This window comes from Hesperophylax consimilis, chromosome 5 (genome assembly GCF_061612785.1).
Source record: "Hesperophylax consimilis isolate HC1 chromosome 5, BYU_Hcon_1.0, whole genome shotgun sequence".
In the NCBI taxonomy this organism is placed as follows: Eukaryota; Metazoa; Arthropoda; class Insecta; order Trichoptera; family Limnephilidae; genus Hesperophylax; species Hesperophylax consimilis.
This window is the reverse complement of record NC_142840.1, coordinates 7293286-7309834: the sequence shown is the minus strand read 5'-3', so window position 1 is coordinate 7309834 and position 16549 is coordinate 7293286.

Genomic DNA, 16549 nt, shown 5'->3' with positions numbered 1-16549 from the left:
GTTATTCTAGTGAATACCTACCTTTCTAAGCAAAATAAAGTTATAAATTTGAAGGGTAAAAATAATATAAATTTATTTAAATTTCATGGTACAGTTGGTAACAATTTCTTTTATCCTGCAAACATAAAAAACTTTGCATGTTGAACACTGTACGCGGGCTGCATTAGAGCTACACCCAGGGAAGCGACAACGATTTTTGGTTGGTGGATGCGGGAAAATTGGCATGTGAAGTACATTTTTCTTCCTTAGAGAATCTGGCGGGTGTGGAACAGCAGCTTTGGAACGCTTTGGTGCTGGTTCATGCTCCCATTCGGAATCAGAGTTAGGATCAGGTGCTTGTGAATGATTGTGGATTAGATGCTCTTCGATTTGAACTCTGAAATCTAAGTTATCCAAAATATCCTTCTTCGCAGTTTTCAATGCTATCTGATCTCGTCTGTATTCTATCCAAGATGCAGCTATGGAAAAATCAAATAAATGCATCAATAATCGGACTGTCCATTTTTTGGTTCGTGCATTTATTCTGTAGGTGCTTATTATCCGATCTAACATGTCAACACCGCCCATGTTTGTGTTGTAGGCTTTCACGAGTGCTGGTCTATTGACCATTATATATCGACCGTCTTTTTTCGACCACCGGCGACATAGATCGGTAGGAATTTTCCCCTCTTTACTAGAAATTAATGTAACTGGGCGGTTGTCAAACCATTTAATAATAGCATTTAATAATAGCCATCATTTCTCACGGACTGGTCAATGGACCCTCGATTTTCTTTTTTCATTTCATTGTCTGTTTTTAATTTGCAGTCTTTCGGAATTCTGTTCACCTGAATAGTACCAGTACCTTGACATTCAGCTTTAATGTGAAGTAAATCCAAAAGTCTGATGGAAGTAAAGTAACGGTCCATGTATAGTATATGGTAACTCCTGGTGGAAGAGTCTCAGAAAGGAGTATAACCGTCTTGCCTCCAATATCCAATTTCTCATATTCATCGCCGACAATGATTGAATCTCCTTTACCTTGATATATAAAAAAATCAAATGGTAGACCATCAGGAGCAGTTACCACCATATTTTTCAAACCACATGGGTTCGGTTTATTTCTCACAAACTGCCTTGCTGATGTGTGCCCCCAAAACGGTATCATCTGTTCATCAATGGATACCGCTGATGAGCGTGGATTCAGTCTGCATCCATTTTGGATAGTTTTAATTAATGGTTGAACTTTCCAAAATTTATTACTTTTCTTTTCTTCTGGCAACGCTAAAGCGTCATCACGTATTTTTAAATTATTTCGGATATTAAAATACCTAATCCTCGTCATGTTATCGGCTATAATTGGAACTCTAGTCTTAGCTGCCCAATACATTCTAATTCTGGGATATTTTAGGTATGACATTTTTTTTTTTTTTAATTTATTTATTTCATCAAAAAATTACAGAATATATATAATATATCATTAGTAAGTTGTATAATTATATGTCAGTTAGAAACAATGAAATTGATGAAAGAATAATGTTACAATAATACGGCAGTTTCTAATATAAGAAAAAATATATATGAATGTAAGAGTGTTATATACAAATGGCATAATATACTATATTTTAGGTTGTGCATAACCTGCCTCACTAGGCGAACCTGTATTGAGGCAGAATTTTTAGTTAATTATTTCTCCATTTTGTCTATGGTTTGCTAATATGTAAATTTTTAATATGGGTTCCCATACAGCAATCCATTATTTTAGGTTACATTATTGTTTACATATTGAAGATACAGATAGAATAAATTTAAACACAATACATACTATAATAACTCACTGTGACAAGGCATTTGGTTACTTTTCATTATTGTTTGCATTTACACAATACGTATATAGTAAGTTTTAGCACCGTACATACTGCAATAACTGTCAATGACAAGGCGTTTGGGTGAGGGCACCAGTGTAGGCTCGATCATTTGAATAAATCCAAATTTTGACATTTTTTTTAAACTCTTTCCGTGTTTGACTCTCTTTAATATTTTCTGGGAGCATGTTGAAGATCTTTGTGGCAAAGTAGCCAAAGCTACGTTGACCAAAGGTGGAAGAAAGTGCTGGAACTTGCAACATGTCTTTGTTTGAATTATGTGTAAATCTAAAGTTAGTTTTTTTTTCGTAAAGCACATGTTTGTTTTTAAAGAGATGCATGAGGATAGTTTTTACATAGATCTGTCGAACATCAAATACTCTCATTATGTTGAAAATTAAGTTGCTGTTTGCAGTTTGAGGAAGTTTGAGAATAATTTTCATAATTGTTTTCTGCGCCTTTTCAACAGGATCTAGAGCTGATGAAGTACCCCCTCCCCATGCAATGATACCATACTCAATGATAGATTGGGTTAATGCAAAATAAATCGTTTTTAGAATTTGTAAGTTAAGGAAGTTCCTTACGGATCTGAAGAAGTGTATTGTTTTCCTAATTTTATTCGCAATGATCTGAGTATGTATATTCCATTTGAGGTATGGGTCAATGGTGAGGCCGAGGTACTTCATCTGTGGAGTTCGCTCTATACAGGGGCACTCATTGCATACATTGGAATTCGTACAGTTATGTATTTTTATGGAGTAATCATCATTAGGTTGGCCTGCAGTATTGATGCTTGAAGTGATATATTTTGTTTTTTTCGTGTTAAGGGTAAGCGTGTTTATATCTAACCATTTTTTAACTAAGTTAATATTTTTTTCAGCTTTTTTAAATACAGCTGACCAATTGTTGCCTTCAAACAGTAAGACAGTATCGTCGGCAAAGCTAACAATGCTTCCCTCAATTTCAAGGTTGCAAAAGTTGTTTATATAGAGTAAGAACAGAGTTGGTCCCAATACGCTTCCTTGTGGAATTCCATAGTCAGTTGAGCGCTGGTTACTGAGGGTATTATGTATTTTAACCTGTTGTTTGCGTCCATTTAGGTAGCTTTTAAAGAAGTTTAGCTCTTTGTCCGTGATGCCGATTTTTTCAAGTTTTTTAATTAGTTTAAAGTGTGATATTGTATCAAAAGCCTTAGAGAGGTCTAAAAAGATGGAAATAAATTTATTTCCTTTATCAAGGCTTTTTACAATAAAGTCTGTCACCCTGGCAATGGCATCTGAGGTACTTTTGTTTTTTTGAAAACCATATTGATTTTTTGAAAGTATTTTATGGCTCTCGATAAATTTTAAAAGTTGTGTATTAATAAGGTTTTCAAAAACTTTAGACAAGCTATTCAGTAAAGTAATTGGTCTATAGTTATTGATATCTGACTTGTTTCCAGATTTGTAGATGGGAATTACGATACTTTGTTTTAGGTTAGAGGGGAAGTAGCCCTGTGTAATACTTAGGTTTATAAGGTATTCTAGTGGCAATGTAATCTCCGAAGACAGCGTTTTAAGGATTTTCGTTGAAATTTCGTCTGGTCCAGCAGAAGAAGTGTTTTTTAAGAGAATTAATTGTTTTGTGAATTTCTTCCTGTGACACAGTTTGGAATAGAAATTTTGTATTTATGTTATTTGTTTGAACCACTGTATCGGTAGATTGGGTGATTCCGCTCTGGGCAATTTGAGAAGCAAGATTTGGACCGATATTAATAAAAAAATTGTTTACATGATCAGCAACGAGCTTAGGATTTTTTGTGGTTTCAACAATATGGCCATCAATAGAAAGTTTATTTATGCTTTGTTTCTCTTTTGTAGTTTGCGAGTTTGTAGCTTCTCTAAGTATTTCCCATAATTTTTTGGGATTATTGTTGCTTTCTTTAATTCTTTCTGAGTAGTAAATTTCTTTTGAATGACGTTACAGCACATGTTTCTATATTTTTTATAATAGTTGAATGTTAGTTGGTCATACGGATTTTCTTTGGTTTTTTTGTGTAGTGTGTTTCTTTTGTGAATGCAATTTATAATGGAGTGGTTAATCCATGGTTTCAAGGGTTTCAATTTGTTACTTATATTTTTGGTCATCGTCAGGGTATGGTGGTGTAATTCGTTTTTCAAATAGTTAATAAAGTATATCCATGCGTCCTCCGATTGTTTAATTTGGAAGAGTTCTTGCCATGATTTGTTCTTTAAATTGGTTATTATATTTTGAAAGTTGATTTTATTGTATGCTAAAGGCAGGCTACATTTATTTATTTGGATAGCTGTTTGTAGTGCAAAGATAGTTGAATAATGGTCCGTGATAGTTGATTTGTAGACGATACTTTTAGATGGTTTTTTTGACTTTACCATAATGTGGTCAATGCATGATATAGATCCATTTGTCGTTCTTGTTGGTGAGTTAACGGTACTCACTAATCCATGAAATTCTAGCATGTTGATATAGTCTTGGCTTTGGTGGTGATGGTTGCTCGGTAGTATGTTAATATTTAGATCGCCCATTATTATGATATTTTTGGTATTGGAAAGATTTGAAAGTGTGCAACTAAGACTGTTTAGAAATGGCGTGATGTTACGAGTCGATGGCGAGCGGTATATAGCGAGGATAACTGTATCATTGTTGTATTCTATTTGTGTGCAACTTGCATCCTGAATTTTTAGTTCGGTTACTGTGAAGTTTTGATTATTTTTTGTGTAAACAACAATCCCATCGTTCTGATTATCAAACGTAGTTGAATTGTGTGATGTGTAATTTTTTATGATTTTAGGTGTATATGTGTTTGACAACCAGCACTCGGTCAGAATGATTATGTCGAAAACAATATCTATGTGGTGAAGTTGAATTAAGAGTTCGTCAAAGTTTTTATTTATAGATCTTATGTTTTGGTGCATAATTTTTGTATTGGCAGAGTTTCCAATCAGGCGTTTACACATATTAGTATCTGAAGTTGCGTAAGAAAGGTTTTGGTTGTGTAATTCCTCATCAAAAAATTCCATTGAGAAAGGCATGTTGATATAATAATTATACGAAAATTAAAAAAAATAGTTTATATGTTTATGGGAGCTCCACTGTCCGTGTCAGTTACCGGGAGTTTCACCCTAGTTGCAGATAGAGAATTACCGAAGTGGATAATTATTGTTGTAGTTCGAAACAATAAATGTAAAGTTTCTCCTTACCGTTTGATTATGAAGGGTGATCGGGCCAATAACTAACCGACGTTGGAGCTCTCCAGAAGCATCTAAACCATTTTTAACAGATCATCAGCGTGTTTGATGTAGATGATTTTTTCTCCTTCTTTTTTTCTAATCATAATTTTTGAATCTTTGTACCACACATAATTATATCCCCTTTCTTTCGCTTTTGATTTTGTTCTCCATAGAAGGTCTTTGTAATGAGGACTAAGAATTTCGCTGATGTAGATTCGTTGACTTTCTGGATCCTGCGCGGTGGTTGAGCTTAAAAGTTTCCTGTTTGTAAGAAGTTGGTATCTCTTTTGTCTATTGTTTAGTTTAATATGTATTTTTGGGGGGACTCCCGGTCGTTTATCAGGTATCCTCCTCACTTCCACTATATCATCTCCTTTTATATCCACTCCTGCAATTGAAGCCACCCGTTTTATAGCATCAGAGGGCTGCTCGTCATTTTTTGGAATGAGGCCGGCAAACTCCAGTGAATCTTCTAGTGATCTTTGATCAACTTCCGCCAATCTGACTTCCAGACACTTTATTTGTTTGTCCTTTTCGACGAGTGTATTCCTTAGTGACTCTACTTCGGAAACCAATTTAGTGATGGTTTCCATTTTAGCAATTAGATCGTCATATTGACGGCTGATGAAATCTCTCGAGTGTTTACTCTCTAAGTTTTCATCGTCAATTTTTTTTATAATTGCCGATTTAAAAGCTTCCAGTTTTGTTACCATTTTTTTTTCCAATTTCTCCATAAGTATGTCAATTTGTGAAGATACATCTGTAGCCAAGCTTGTTGTCGCGGGCATTTGTCCTTTGCTTCGAAGGTTTTTGTCGGCAGACATTTCTTGTTGTTGTGTTCTTTGTATAAGGAAGGTTGGAAACTGGCTCTACTACTCTTTGTGGATTCGCTGCGTTATCTGTGTTGTTATTGTGGCTGAGTGACGTTTGTTTTGGAATGTCAGCATGAAGTGTTAGGACACTATAAACTCACAGATCACTCTGGTTTCGTGCTACTATTTGAATAACGGATCACTTATAAGGTATTTTTTTAGTTCGGTTTAAGTTTTGGCACTGTTATCAATAAAAAAATTGTGGATAGAACTTCAACTGTACTTTTCGATGTGTGTCCATAGACAAATTGATTGACATTATTAAGGTTACCCCAAAAAATGTTTTCATTTCAGCCAAAGAGCAATTCAATGGTCTTCCCCTTTCAGCCAAAAACCGTTGATTTGTATGTATTTGCAAGTCAATATACATATTGTGGGGAATGTACTTACTGAAGTATTCGAATGGAGGCAAATTTACAGCATTGGAAGGCAATTCTTCGTACTCTGGAGGAAGCGGAAAAAAACCATCAGATTTCTTCCAAAATTCACGCCGGCTGGGGGTCGTGGATTTCGTTGTATTAATTTCCTCAATATTGTTGACTAACTCTTCATCATTAGATATCATCACGTCATCCGCAGTAGTTTCATTGAAGTCAGGGTCGTTACTCTCATCATCGCTGAGGTCACATTCAGAAATATTTCCATCCATCTCTAAGTTGACAAAATTAATAAATGCATCAGAATCTGGAAATAGAAAACATCATACGAAAATGTGTTTAAAAACGTGTTATCTGAATTGTTTTCTCAACTAACTTATAAAAGTTATTAAATATTTATGAAAGAAATGCGTGAATAATACCAAATATATCTAAATGGTTAAGGTCTGAAAAATTTTGACACTAAGACCCGACGTCTCCTCCTGGAGACATACAACTTTGGCCATTTTTCACAGACACGAATGACAAAACATTGAAAATCTATCAATTCCATGTTATAAAATAAACATAATAGAACACCAAAAAGTGCACATAGTATCAGTTGAGCTGCAAATATAGTAAACATAACAAACTTACCAATTTCTGAACCAGCGAAACGTCCTTTCCCCAGACCTGCCATTTTTAAACTGTCAAAAAACCGTTTTGTAAACATTTATTTGAAAAATATGTCAATTTAAAACAGTTACTGACATCTATGAGCAACACTGCAAACTCGAAACTAGTTTGCAATTGATATTATCCTTGGAATCACACCACTTTTATGGACCTTTTTTATGTCGCCCCCAGGAGACGCGGGGCCTGAGGAGGTAGATAACTCCAAAGCGTTTGATACAATTGACCCATAGAAATTATTAAAAATCTTAGAAGCAATTGGAATTAGAGGTAACCTACTTAATTTGTTTAAAAATTATTTATTTAATAGACATATCTGTGTAAAAATATTAGAAAAAATGAGCTGGAGGAAAAAAATCTATGCTGGAGTCCCGCAGGGGTCGATTTTGGGTCCAACCCTTTATATTATATTTGTATCAATAATGAAAAAAATATTTAAATATGTAAGACACTTTGTATATGCTGACGACACTGCTCTTGTCATATCCGATGAACAATTATCCATTGCGATTAAATATATGCAACATGACTTTACGTCCCTGATAAAATGGTCACATGACGCAGGTCTAATCATTAATACCAAGAAAACTAAATTGATGCACATACGGTCTCCACATGCTTCATTTCAGATCATGCCTAAAATAATTTAACATAACTTTATATGTATTCATCAAAACATTTTACAGCCCTGTATGTGTGAAAGTATTGAACTGGTAAATGAATACGTTTATTTGGGGGTGACTGTTGATTGTCATTTCAAATGGGATGTACAAATAAACAAAACTTGCAAGCGGCTGAGAGCGATAGTGGGTAGGATATACAAACTGAAATGTTTCGTTCCGGTGAATATTTTAAAAATTATTTACTTATCACTCGCAGAATCAACTTTACGGTATGGTTTAACTACTTGGGGTCACTCTTGTAAAACTAATTTAAACCACCTGCAATCAGTACAAAATTCTATGGTTAAGTTATTAGCTCAAAAACATATTTTTTCACAGAGACGAAACATCATTGTTGTATCGGGAATTTAACAATATTACCGGTGCAGGCCTTATTATGGTACAAAATATTGATTCAACATATATCTGAGTCTGATTATAAAAAGAAAGTGGAACATGAATATAATACAAGGTTGACAAAGAATGAAGGAATGCTTGTTCCAAAATATAATAATAAATACGGATGGCGAACCCTAGAATTTAACGTGCCAAAAATGCTTAGCATGTTACCCATTAATATAAAAAATTGCGATTCTACAAACAGATTGAGATATATGCTGAAACAATGGTTACTAAATAGAGATAGTTTATATTAATTTAGGTGTGTTAATTGTATAGTTATAGTATGTGTGTATGTAGGTAATTGATCATTAACATCCTGTTGACAAACTGCTTTATTGCAGTTTAACGGGATTGTAGCTTGAAAACCAATAAAAAAAATTGATATTATTTTATTAATGGAAAATAATATATTACACCACACAAAGGAAATATAAACATCGAGGGAACAAACCCCTTTAAAAACATGACAGATAAATCCTGAATTGAGCCGATCAGGTTCTGCCCCATCCTGAAATTTATGTTTAATAAATTGCTCCAACAATAGAGACACATCTCGTACTGAGGAAACTCCAGCTTCAACAAGCCTGTTGATCTCCTGTATCAGGTCAGGATGAATTTCTTGGGTCATCTTGGCCGCGTCTCTGCTGTGGTTGTGGCTCGCTTCTCCGATTGCCGAGACGTAATAACCTAGCACACATTTAGGTGGGCTGGTGGATTGAAGGGCTGCCTTCACTTGTTTCAGAATCTGAAAACAAGCCACGATGTTTTACTATAAATAAAAATAACAGAACCCTACAAAAACGGTAATTATTGGTTTGGTAGGCAGTAAAAAATATAAAATAATATTTTCAACAAAAAAATATCTGATTTCCTGAAGGGCACAGGGAAGTATGCTTCACACCTTCTATTTTGCAGTGTTGAGGCCCTGGGAATCATATTTCCGGCCATGGTACTGTGCTGACATCTACCATGGCAGCACAGTCAAATTTAATAGATACGAATGTTGAAAATGGGTTTAAGTAAGCGATGGGAAGTTGCGTATTCCCACCACATTTCCTTCTAAACAAATGTGTGTTGTCCAAAACGGTATTTGTATAACCTTGCATCTAACCAGTGTTGTGAAGTATCTAGATACATTTTTGTGTATCTGTATCTAGCTATATTTCTATAACTGTATCTGTATCTAGATACATTTTTACTAGTATCTGACACCTCAGATACTTTCAGATACTTTATTTTCGAAGTATTTTTTTTTAATATTAACTCCACACAGGAGGCCCTGAAGAAAATAATTTCCCTCAGGGTCTGTGTCATCTTTGGAGATGCTGTGTGGAGGGTCTTTTTGTGGAGAGGAAGGAGTGAACATGGGTCTTGAAGAGTCCCATGTTGTAGGAGGGAGGAAACACAGAGGCCGGCAGTTCGTTCCACAGCCGAGCTGTTGAACGAATCGTAGAAGCGACCCGTTCTCATGTGACAAATGTCAACCGTGTACAAATGTTGGGCGCGCGTTTGGCGTGTATCCCGACTACGCACCGGTGCCGAAGGGATCAATGACGCTAGTTCCTCAGAGCATCTTCCATTGTAATACCGATAGAACAAGGACAGCATACCTACCTGACGCCTATGCTCTAAAGTTGCAGTCCGTCTGTTAAGATTGGGGAATCTATCAAACGGACCGCCCGTTTTTGCACAGAGTCAAGGGTTTTTTTTCAGGTATTTAGGGGCTCCGGACCAGAGATGGCTGCCAAATTCGACAGTAGGGCGCACTTGCGATTTGTACAGGGTCAGCATTTGTGTACTATTAAAGTATCTGCGGGCCCTGTACAGTACGCCCAGCTTCTGAGAGGCCAGCTTTACTCTGGCTTCGATGGAGCTCCCGTACCCGAGCTGGTCACTTATAGTTACACCAAGCATATCAATGGAAGGTCTGTTCGGAAGATTGCTTCCGTTGAAGGAGACTAAATTATCATTTGGATCCCTTTTAGACGTAATCAGACAGGATTGGGTCTTTGAAACATTAAATTCGACGAGATTATTTTTACCCCAGGAGGAAATACTCTCGAGATAACCGTCCATTCTCGGCTTCAAAGCCCTCCGAGCCGTTGGAGTTTGTGTGCCCTTTGGGGGCTTGTCAAACAAAAAGCTATCATGAACTGTACTGTCATCCGCGTAACAATGAATCGGTGCACATGTCAAAAGGTCATTGATGTGCAACAAAAACAAAGTCGGAGATAGAACCGATCCCTGTGGGACGCCAGCATTTATAGAGTGAAAGAGAAGTGAACTTCTTTACCGATTTTCTCTAGTTAATTTTAAAGTTTTCTCACAGATTCAGCTAGTGGTACCTTTGTCCATCTAGTGTATAATATTTTATAGCAGTTTATATACATGGGTCCTAACCTGAGTAACCGAGTACCAGGGTACCCCCGTATATAAAAAATGAATTTAAAAAATAAAATAAAAATAATGAATAATTTTATTTTTTTTAAATTTTCCATCAGAACCCAAAGTAATCAAGTTACACAAGTCATAGTTCACGTATTTTTAATTTATTCAAGGGGCGTCGGGTACCCGGGTAGTAATATGCTACCCGGGTACTCGCGAGTATCACCGCTTGCAGGCCAATTTGCCAATATCTTTTTGGGCAACGAATAAAACAAGCAAGTGTAAATATGTAAAATAATCACAAGCGTTTAGGTCTACCGTCTTTAAGAAATTAAAGTAATCGCTGTTTTCGATAATATATATATATATTTTTTAAGTTTTCCCCCAAAAAAGAAGAAAAGTATCCGAGTATCTGTGAGTTACTTTTAAAAAGTATATGTATCTAGATACAGATACAATTTTACAATGTATCTTGTATCTGTATCTAGCTACAAATTTTGCCAAGTATCTGTATCTAGATACTTAGTATCTGACACAACACTGCATCTAACTATAGTGAAAACATTAAAATAATGTTATAAAGTGATTGCCCATGTAGGGATAAGCAGAGAAAAGAAACTATCATACCTTGGTTTTTGCTCTTTCTGCAATTTGAGGTGGAACAGGAAATTCTGGAAAACATTTTATTTGTTTCACACTCATCGTTGCGGGACAACCAAGCTTCTTGGAGTCCAAAACTCGGAACCTCTTCTTCTTATGGTTTGGGTGATCAGCCTGAAAGAACAATTCACGGTATAGGGTCTAATAGGCTTATACGTATAAGACGCCTATTATTTGTGCGGCAAATAAATTGCCCATGGTTAACTTATTTGACGCAGATGATTAACTTTTAGAAAAGTTGTTAGGGCCTATGCAATGTTGACATTAGTATAAAATTACAAGTGTGGTTATAATCCAGTGTGATATGAATTAAAATTGTGAAATGAGATATAGCTGCAGGGGCTTTAATTAATTTGGCACTTTGAGCACGGTCTTCTATAGACTAACACGACAGGAGGATGTGTTACGAGCCACGGCACACTTTTTAACACACAAAGATGAATTGTGATTGGTGTGATTGTCGTGATAATCTAAATGAGACGGAGCTGCAACTGCCATATTAGGAAGGCCCCTGGTGTAATCTAGTCCTAGCTTACCTAGGCCCAGGCCCATCGCTTTTTATTTTATTTTAAACACATCACCGACGATACGGTGATCATTTTGGGGTTATAGACATTAATCTTGGACCAGAGAGTCCTCGGTGCTCTGTCAATGCTACTATTGAAAGACGAGGGGGAGTAGGCCTAGCTGATGTGGTTCAAGGGTGTATTAACATACCAATTCAACTTTCTTTTCTTCTTGTTATTTGGGCGGTGTAGTCGGGGGCCTTGGGCGCACTCTCTGTACGCATTCATACCGAATGTAAATGGCATCCCAAAGAACTCCACTGTAGGCGGGTAGAACGTGTATACTGCATCTGAAAGATTGGAAATGTTAATTTCGAATAATTCGTAAATATCAGCAGCTGCTTATGAACTGAAGAAATGGGAAGGCCTACCCTAGACCTAGGCCCTAAGGTTTAGAACTTACCTCCCAACTTCTTTTTCATACTGTCTCTCGTTGAAAAAGAGTGCCCCAACACGTTCACAGAACACTGACATGCTTCATAATTTACTTCATTGTCAATGTATCCACTGATAACACCTGTCTCTGAATTATTTTTGAAATTACTTAACGAAACTTCTAAAAGACGGTCTAAACCGGCACTCAAAGACGCCATTTCTGTTGATTTCTGACGTTTCTTTTCACCGCCCACCGCGTTTCACTGATTTTGCATCACAGTGATCACAGGCAGTGAGAAACAATTTACTCGGAACACATTCGGGTATGCTCGGATATGTTGGCCACGCCCCCTGTCGACTAGTCGCTGTGCATATAGCGACTCCCGCCGCTGTCATTGGCCGATTTTAGGCTAGTGAATGGGATTGGCTCCGAATGAGAATTATATTGTCTATGGTTACGCCTTTTTTATAGTTTCTATCCTAGTCGATGGTGAGTATGTGTAGTAGTGACGTATATTTTTCAGTTACAGACTTTTATCTATGGAAAACTTTAGGACCCATGGGCTCAGTACGAAAAACCCGAAGATATTGATCTAGTGAGTGGTTCATTTATGCTCAGCATAAATGAACCACTCACTAGATCAATATCTTCGGGTTTTTAGTACTGAGCCCATGGGTCCTAATGTTTGCCATAGATAAAAGTCTGTAACTGAAAAATATACGTCACTACTACACATATTCACCATCGACTAGGATAGAAACTATAAAAAAGGCGTAACCATAGACAATATAATTCTCATTCGGAGCCAACCCATTGGCTAGCCTAAAATCGGCCAATGACAGCGGCCTATAAACATGCATGAAGTTCGTGACAGCGGCCTATAAACATGAATGAAGTTCGTATTGGTTTGTGGAAAATACACGTCACAAGTCACCCATAGAGATTACCGTGTCTTTTTTTCTGACCCACTTTTTTCTCGGAGTTATACCCCCCTGATGCTCAGTATTCTATGGGCAGCCGGTTGGGGACGTTGTCTACAGGAAGACACGAGCGAGCACTCGAGTCGACAAATTTTACGTGCAGCAACGAGGCCGTGAGCTGATATATTCTCTACCTTGGTCATCGTTCGCTCTGTTTTATAAATTTAATTACGCTGATGCGTAGTTTGGCGCCCTACACACGATAATTCAGGTCAGATAGTTTATGTCACCACACTATTGTCACACTTTCAATGTAATTTTAAATTCCACCGTGCGCTCAGTTCTTCGAACTGGCCGCTCACCCCTGAGATATAATAATATTGTTTAGTTGAGTCTCTTGTTCTATAAGTTGTAGGAATAAATGTAATTTTGGAAACCTTTTATCCCTTTTATTCTTACATACCTACTAAAATCCCCTATGTTGGTTCCTCTAGCCTTGTCAATGGCGGCCCACACGCGGCTGGTTTAGAGATCTTATTTGAGAATGAACTCATTATTCGTAAGTATTTCATCTGTTCCGTTTCAATTTTAGATAAGGCTTGATAGAAGAGATGATATTTGTTTAGAGAGGGGCAAACAAAAAATATATGATCTAAAGTTCCCATTTCTAGACCATAGAATCTACAATCTAGGGAGTCAAGGACGTGAATTTTAAAAAGGTGGGAAGGAACGGAACAATGTCCAATTCTCATTCGAATAAGGGAAGAAATTTTTTTGTTTGGAAAAATGGGATAGTTGTAGAAACCACGGTTTTGATGGGATAGTCCTTTGTATTGAGGCATAGCAGGCTCCCTTGGTTTGACTAGCAATATGCCAATACTCTGAACAAACACCCCAATTGTGGGATCTATCTTTGGTGATGGAAAAATGTCAGATAAGGGAATGTGGTTTACGAGGGTAACAACAGGGTTGGATGCTCCTTGTTTTGCCAAGGTATCCGCAATATCATTACTCATGATGCCAACATGTCCAGGAATCCAAATCAGAGTTACAGTTTTTCCAGAGCTTTGAATGGAGGCTAGCATTACTCAAATAAGGCATACAAAGTGATCATCAGGATGAAGAAGAGGACTGGATTTAAGTTTTTGGAGGGAACTGGGAACTGTTCAAAATTATTTTTGATTACATATTTGGGAGATTCTATTATTGCAATGCACTCGGCTGAAAATATTAAAAAAAAATTTAAATTGAAAAAAATATACTTTCATTAGAATTACTGTGGTAAACGTTAATACCTATACTACAGTTAGGAGAATCGGGAGATTTGGATCCATCGGTAAATAAAAGAGAAGAGTTGGGCCATTTAGATGAAATAATATCATTGAACATATTATTGACAGTACGGGCCAGGAGATTGGATTGACTTTTAAGGATTCCGATCCCTTCTAAAATTGTTGGGTATAGGGTGACGTGACTATATTTTAATTTGTATAAGGGACGTAGATAATTTTGGATGATTTGAAGTTCTGAGAGAGACTTAAAATTTTTACAAGCAGGAAGAGGTTTGGTTTGTGATGGTTTGAATAATCACGAAAATAAATAAACGATAAATAATAAACGAACGTGCTCAAAAAAATTTTTTGTTTAGACAACGACGGAAGATTTATTGACAGACAGGCCTGGAGTAAACACATTCACACGGGACAGGGCGCAGGTACAGTCAGTGAGGTTTTGAACTTGAGTACGTTGACAGCTCCGTGAAATCGATACAAATGAGAAGTGTTGTTTGAAATTGCAGTGAATTAGTGAATTCAGATGGCGTTAGAAAGCTTTGTTGGGTTTTGAATTAAAGTGAAATATTATTGGAACGGTTTTTGTGTGAAGTGAAAGTGGTTGGACTCAGTGAGAAAACAATTAATAATAATGACAATAATAATAATTGGATAATTTGTAGAGCGCCGTTTTGTAAAAACCCACCTCAGGGGCGCCAGGTGTTGTGCAATCGCGATTGTGTTATAAAGTTGTGTTGATTTAAACGTGATTTCGTATACAGTTCGAACTAGATTGCTTGTCTTAAAAACATGAAAATAATAAAAATAATGATTGCGTTTTTAAAACAGAGTGAACGTACTTAAAGGCGGGAAGTGTTTAATCGGGCTAGGTTATTGATTTGGCGAGATGGCATTTATCCACGGAGACCGAAAACCAGAGAAACAAATATATCATTAACTGTGGGTTCGAATCCTGACAGATTAGGGAGGTACAATTTTATTTACAGGAATATTTAATTACCCTTTTAAAGTCGTAGGGAGGGGACCAAAATGGAACAAATTACAAGGACTTAAAAGGAGAAAATGATTAATGTAATGGAATGCCGGTAGGGAGGAGACCGAAAATTAAACTGATTTAGCTATATAGTGTGTAACCAGGTAAGCTTCACACTAGGATTTGGAGGTGACTAGCAGGGTGAGTTTTTTTTAATATTATTTATTAAACAACAGAAGTCCCTTTAAAGGACGGATACAGCATCCAAGTTTACAACCCCTGTCGTCCAAATAATGTTTCGAAAGGGAATGTGTCAATCAGACTATCTACCAGCTGGAAAAGGGAGACGGGCCGATGACCTTTTCATATATAGGACAAGACGCAGGTACAGTCAGTCAAAGGGGAAGTTTTGCTAGCGTATGACCGCCCAAATAGAAAGCGATCGGATGCAACCAGACAAAACAGAATGAATACTTTTCTTCTGTTATTTGACTTTCTAATTTAATACTTTTCATCTATTGTTTGACTTTCTAAGTTACGAATTGGGATGCACAAAAACAAATCTAAAGTCGAAAGAGGGAGATGGTAATCTCCGAGATAAAACTACCAACCGAACAACTTTTCTCAACAGGTACCTTTCGAGAGGTAGGCAGCCTCTTTAAATTAAATGCAAAAATCAAACCAATTATCCGTTTATACCTACCTAAGAGGATAGGTATTCAGTAAGAGTTATCCATACCTAATACACGAGGATGCTAGTAACCTCATAAAATAATTACTAGAACCGAATATTAAAATACAGACAGTCCTCATCCTAAATTTGGCATTTCGAGTAGACCTTACATATATCTCACATGATAATTGGCTGAATGGGTAGGCACACAACCTATCGTTAAAAAGCAGGCTAAATGTCGACAAGATCGTCGTGTGTTATCTATGTATTGACCTAGAAAGGGATGTAAATCCCCGACGGCGAGGGAGTTACAACGTTTTCTAGAGGTGGCACGTAACTTAGGACCTTGCGTGTCACATTTTCGCGACTAGATTCGTGACAAGGGATGTCATGGTTTTCCCCTTCTACACTCAGTAAAGTAGATTTTCCTGGAGGTGTATGAGATTGGGGCAATTCTGAAATTGGTGATGAGACCTGGTTTTCTTTATTCTGGCGTGACGGTTGCCGATTTGGAACAAGGGGAGACCCGGCCGGTTATGATATCCAGACACGCAGATATCGATCGCCTTGCTCAAATTATCATCCATCAGTTTTGTTTGGTAAGAGGAGGAGTCAATCTTAGCTTGA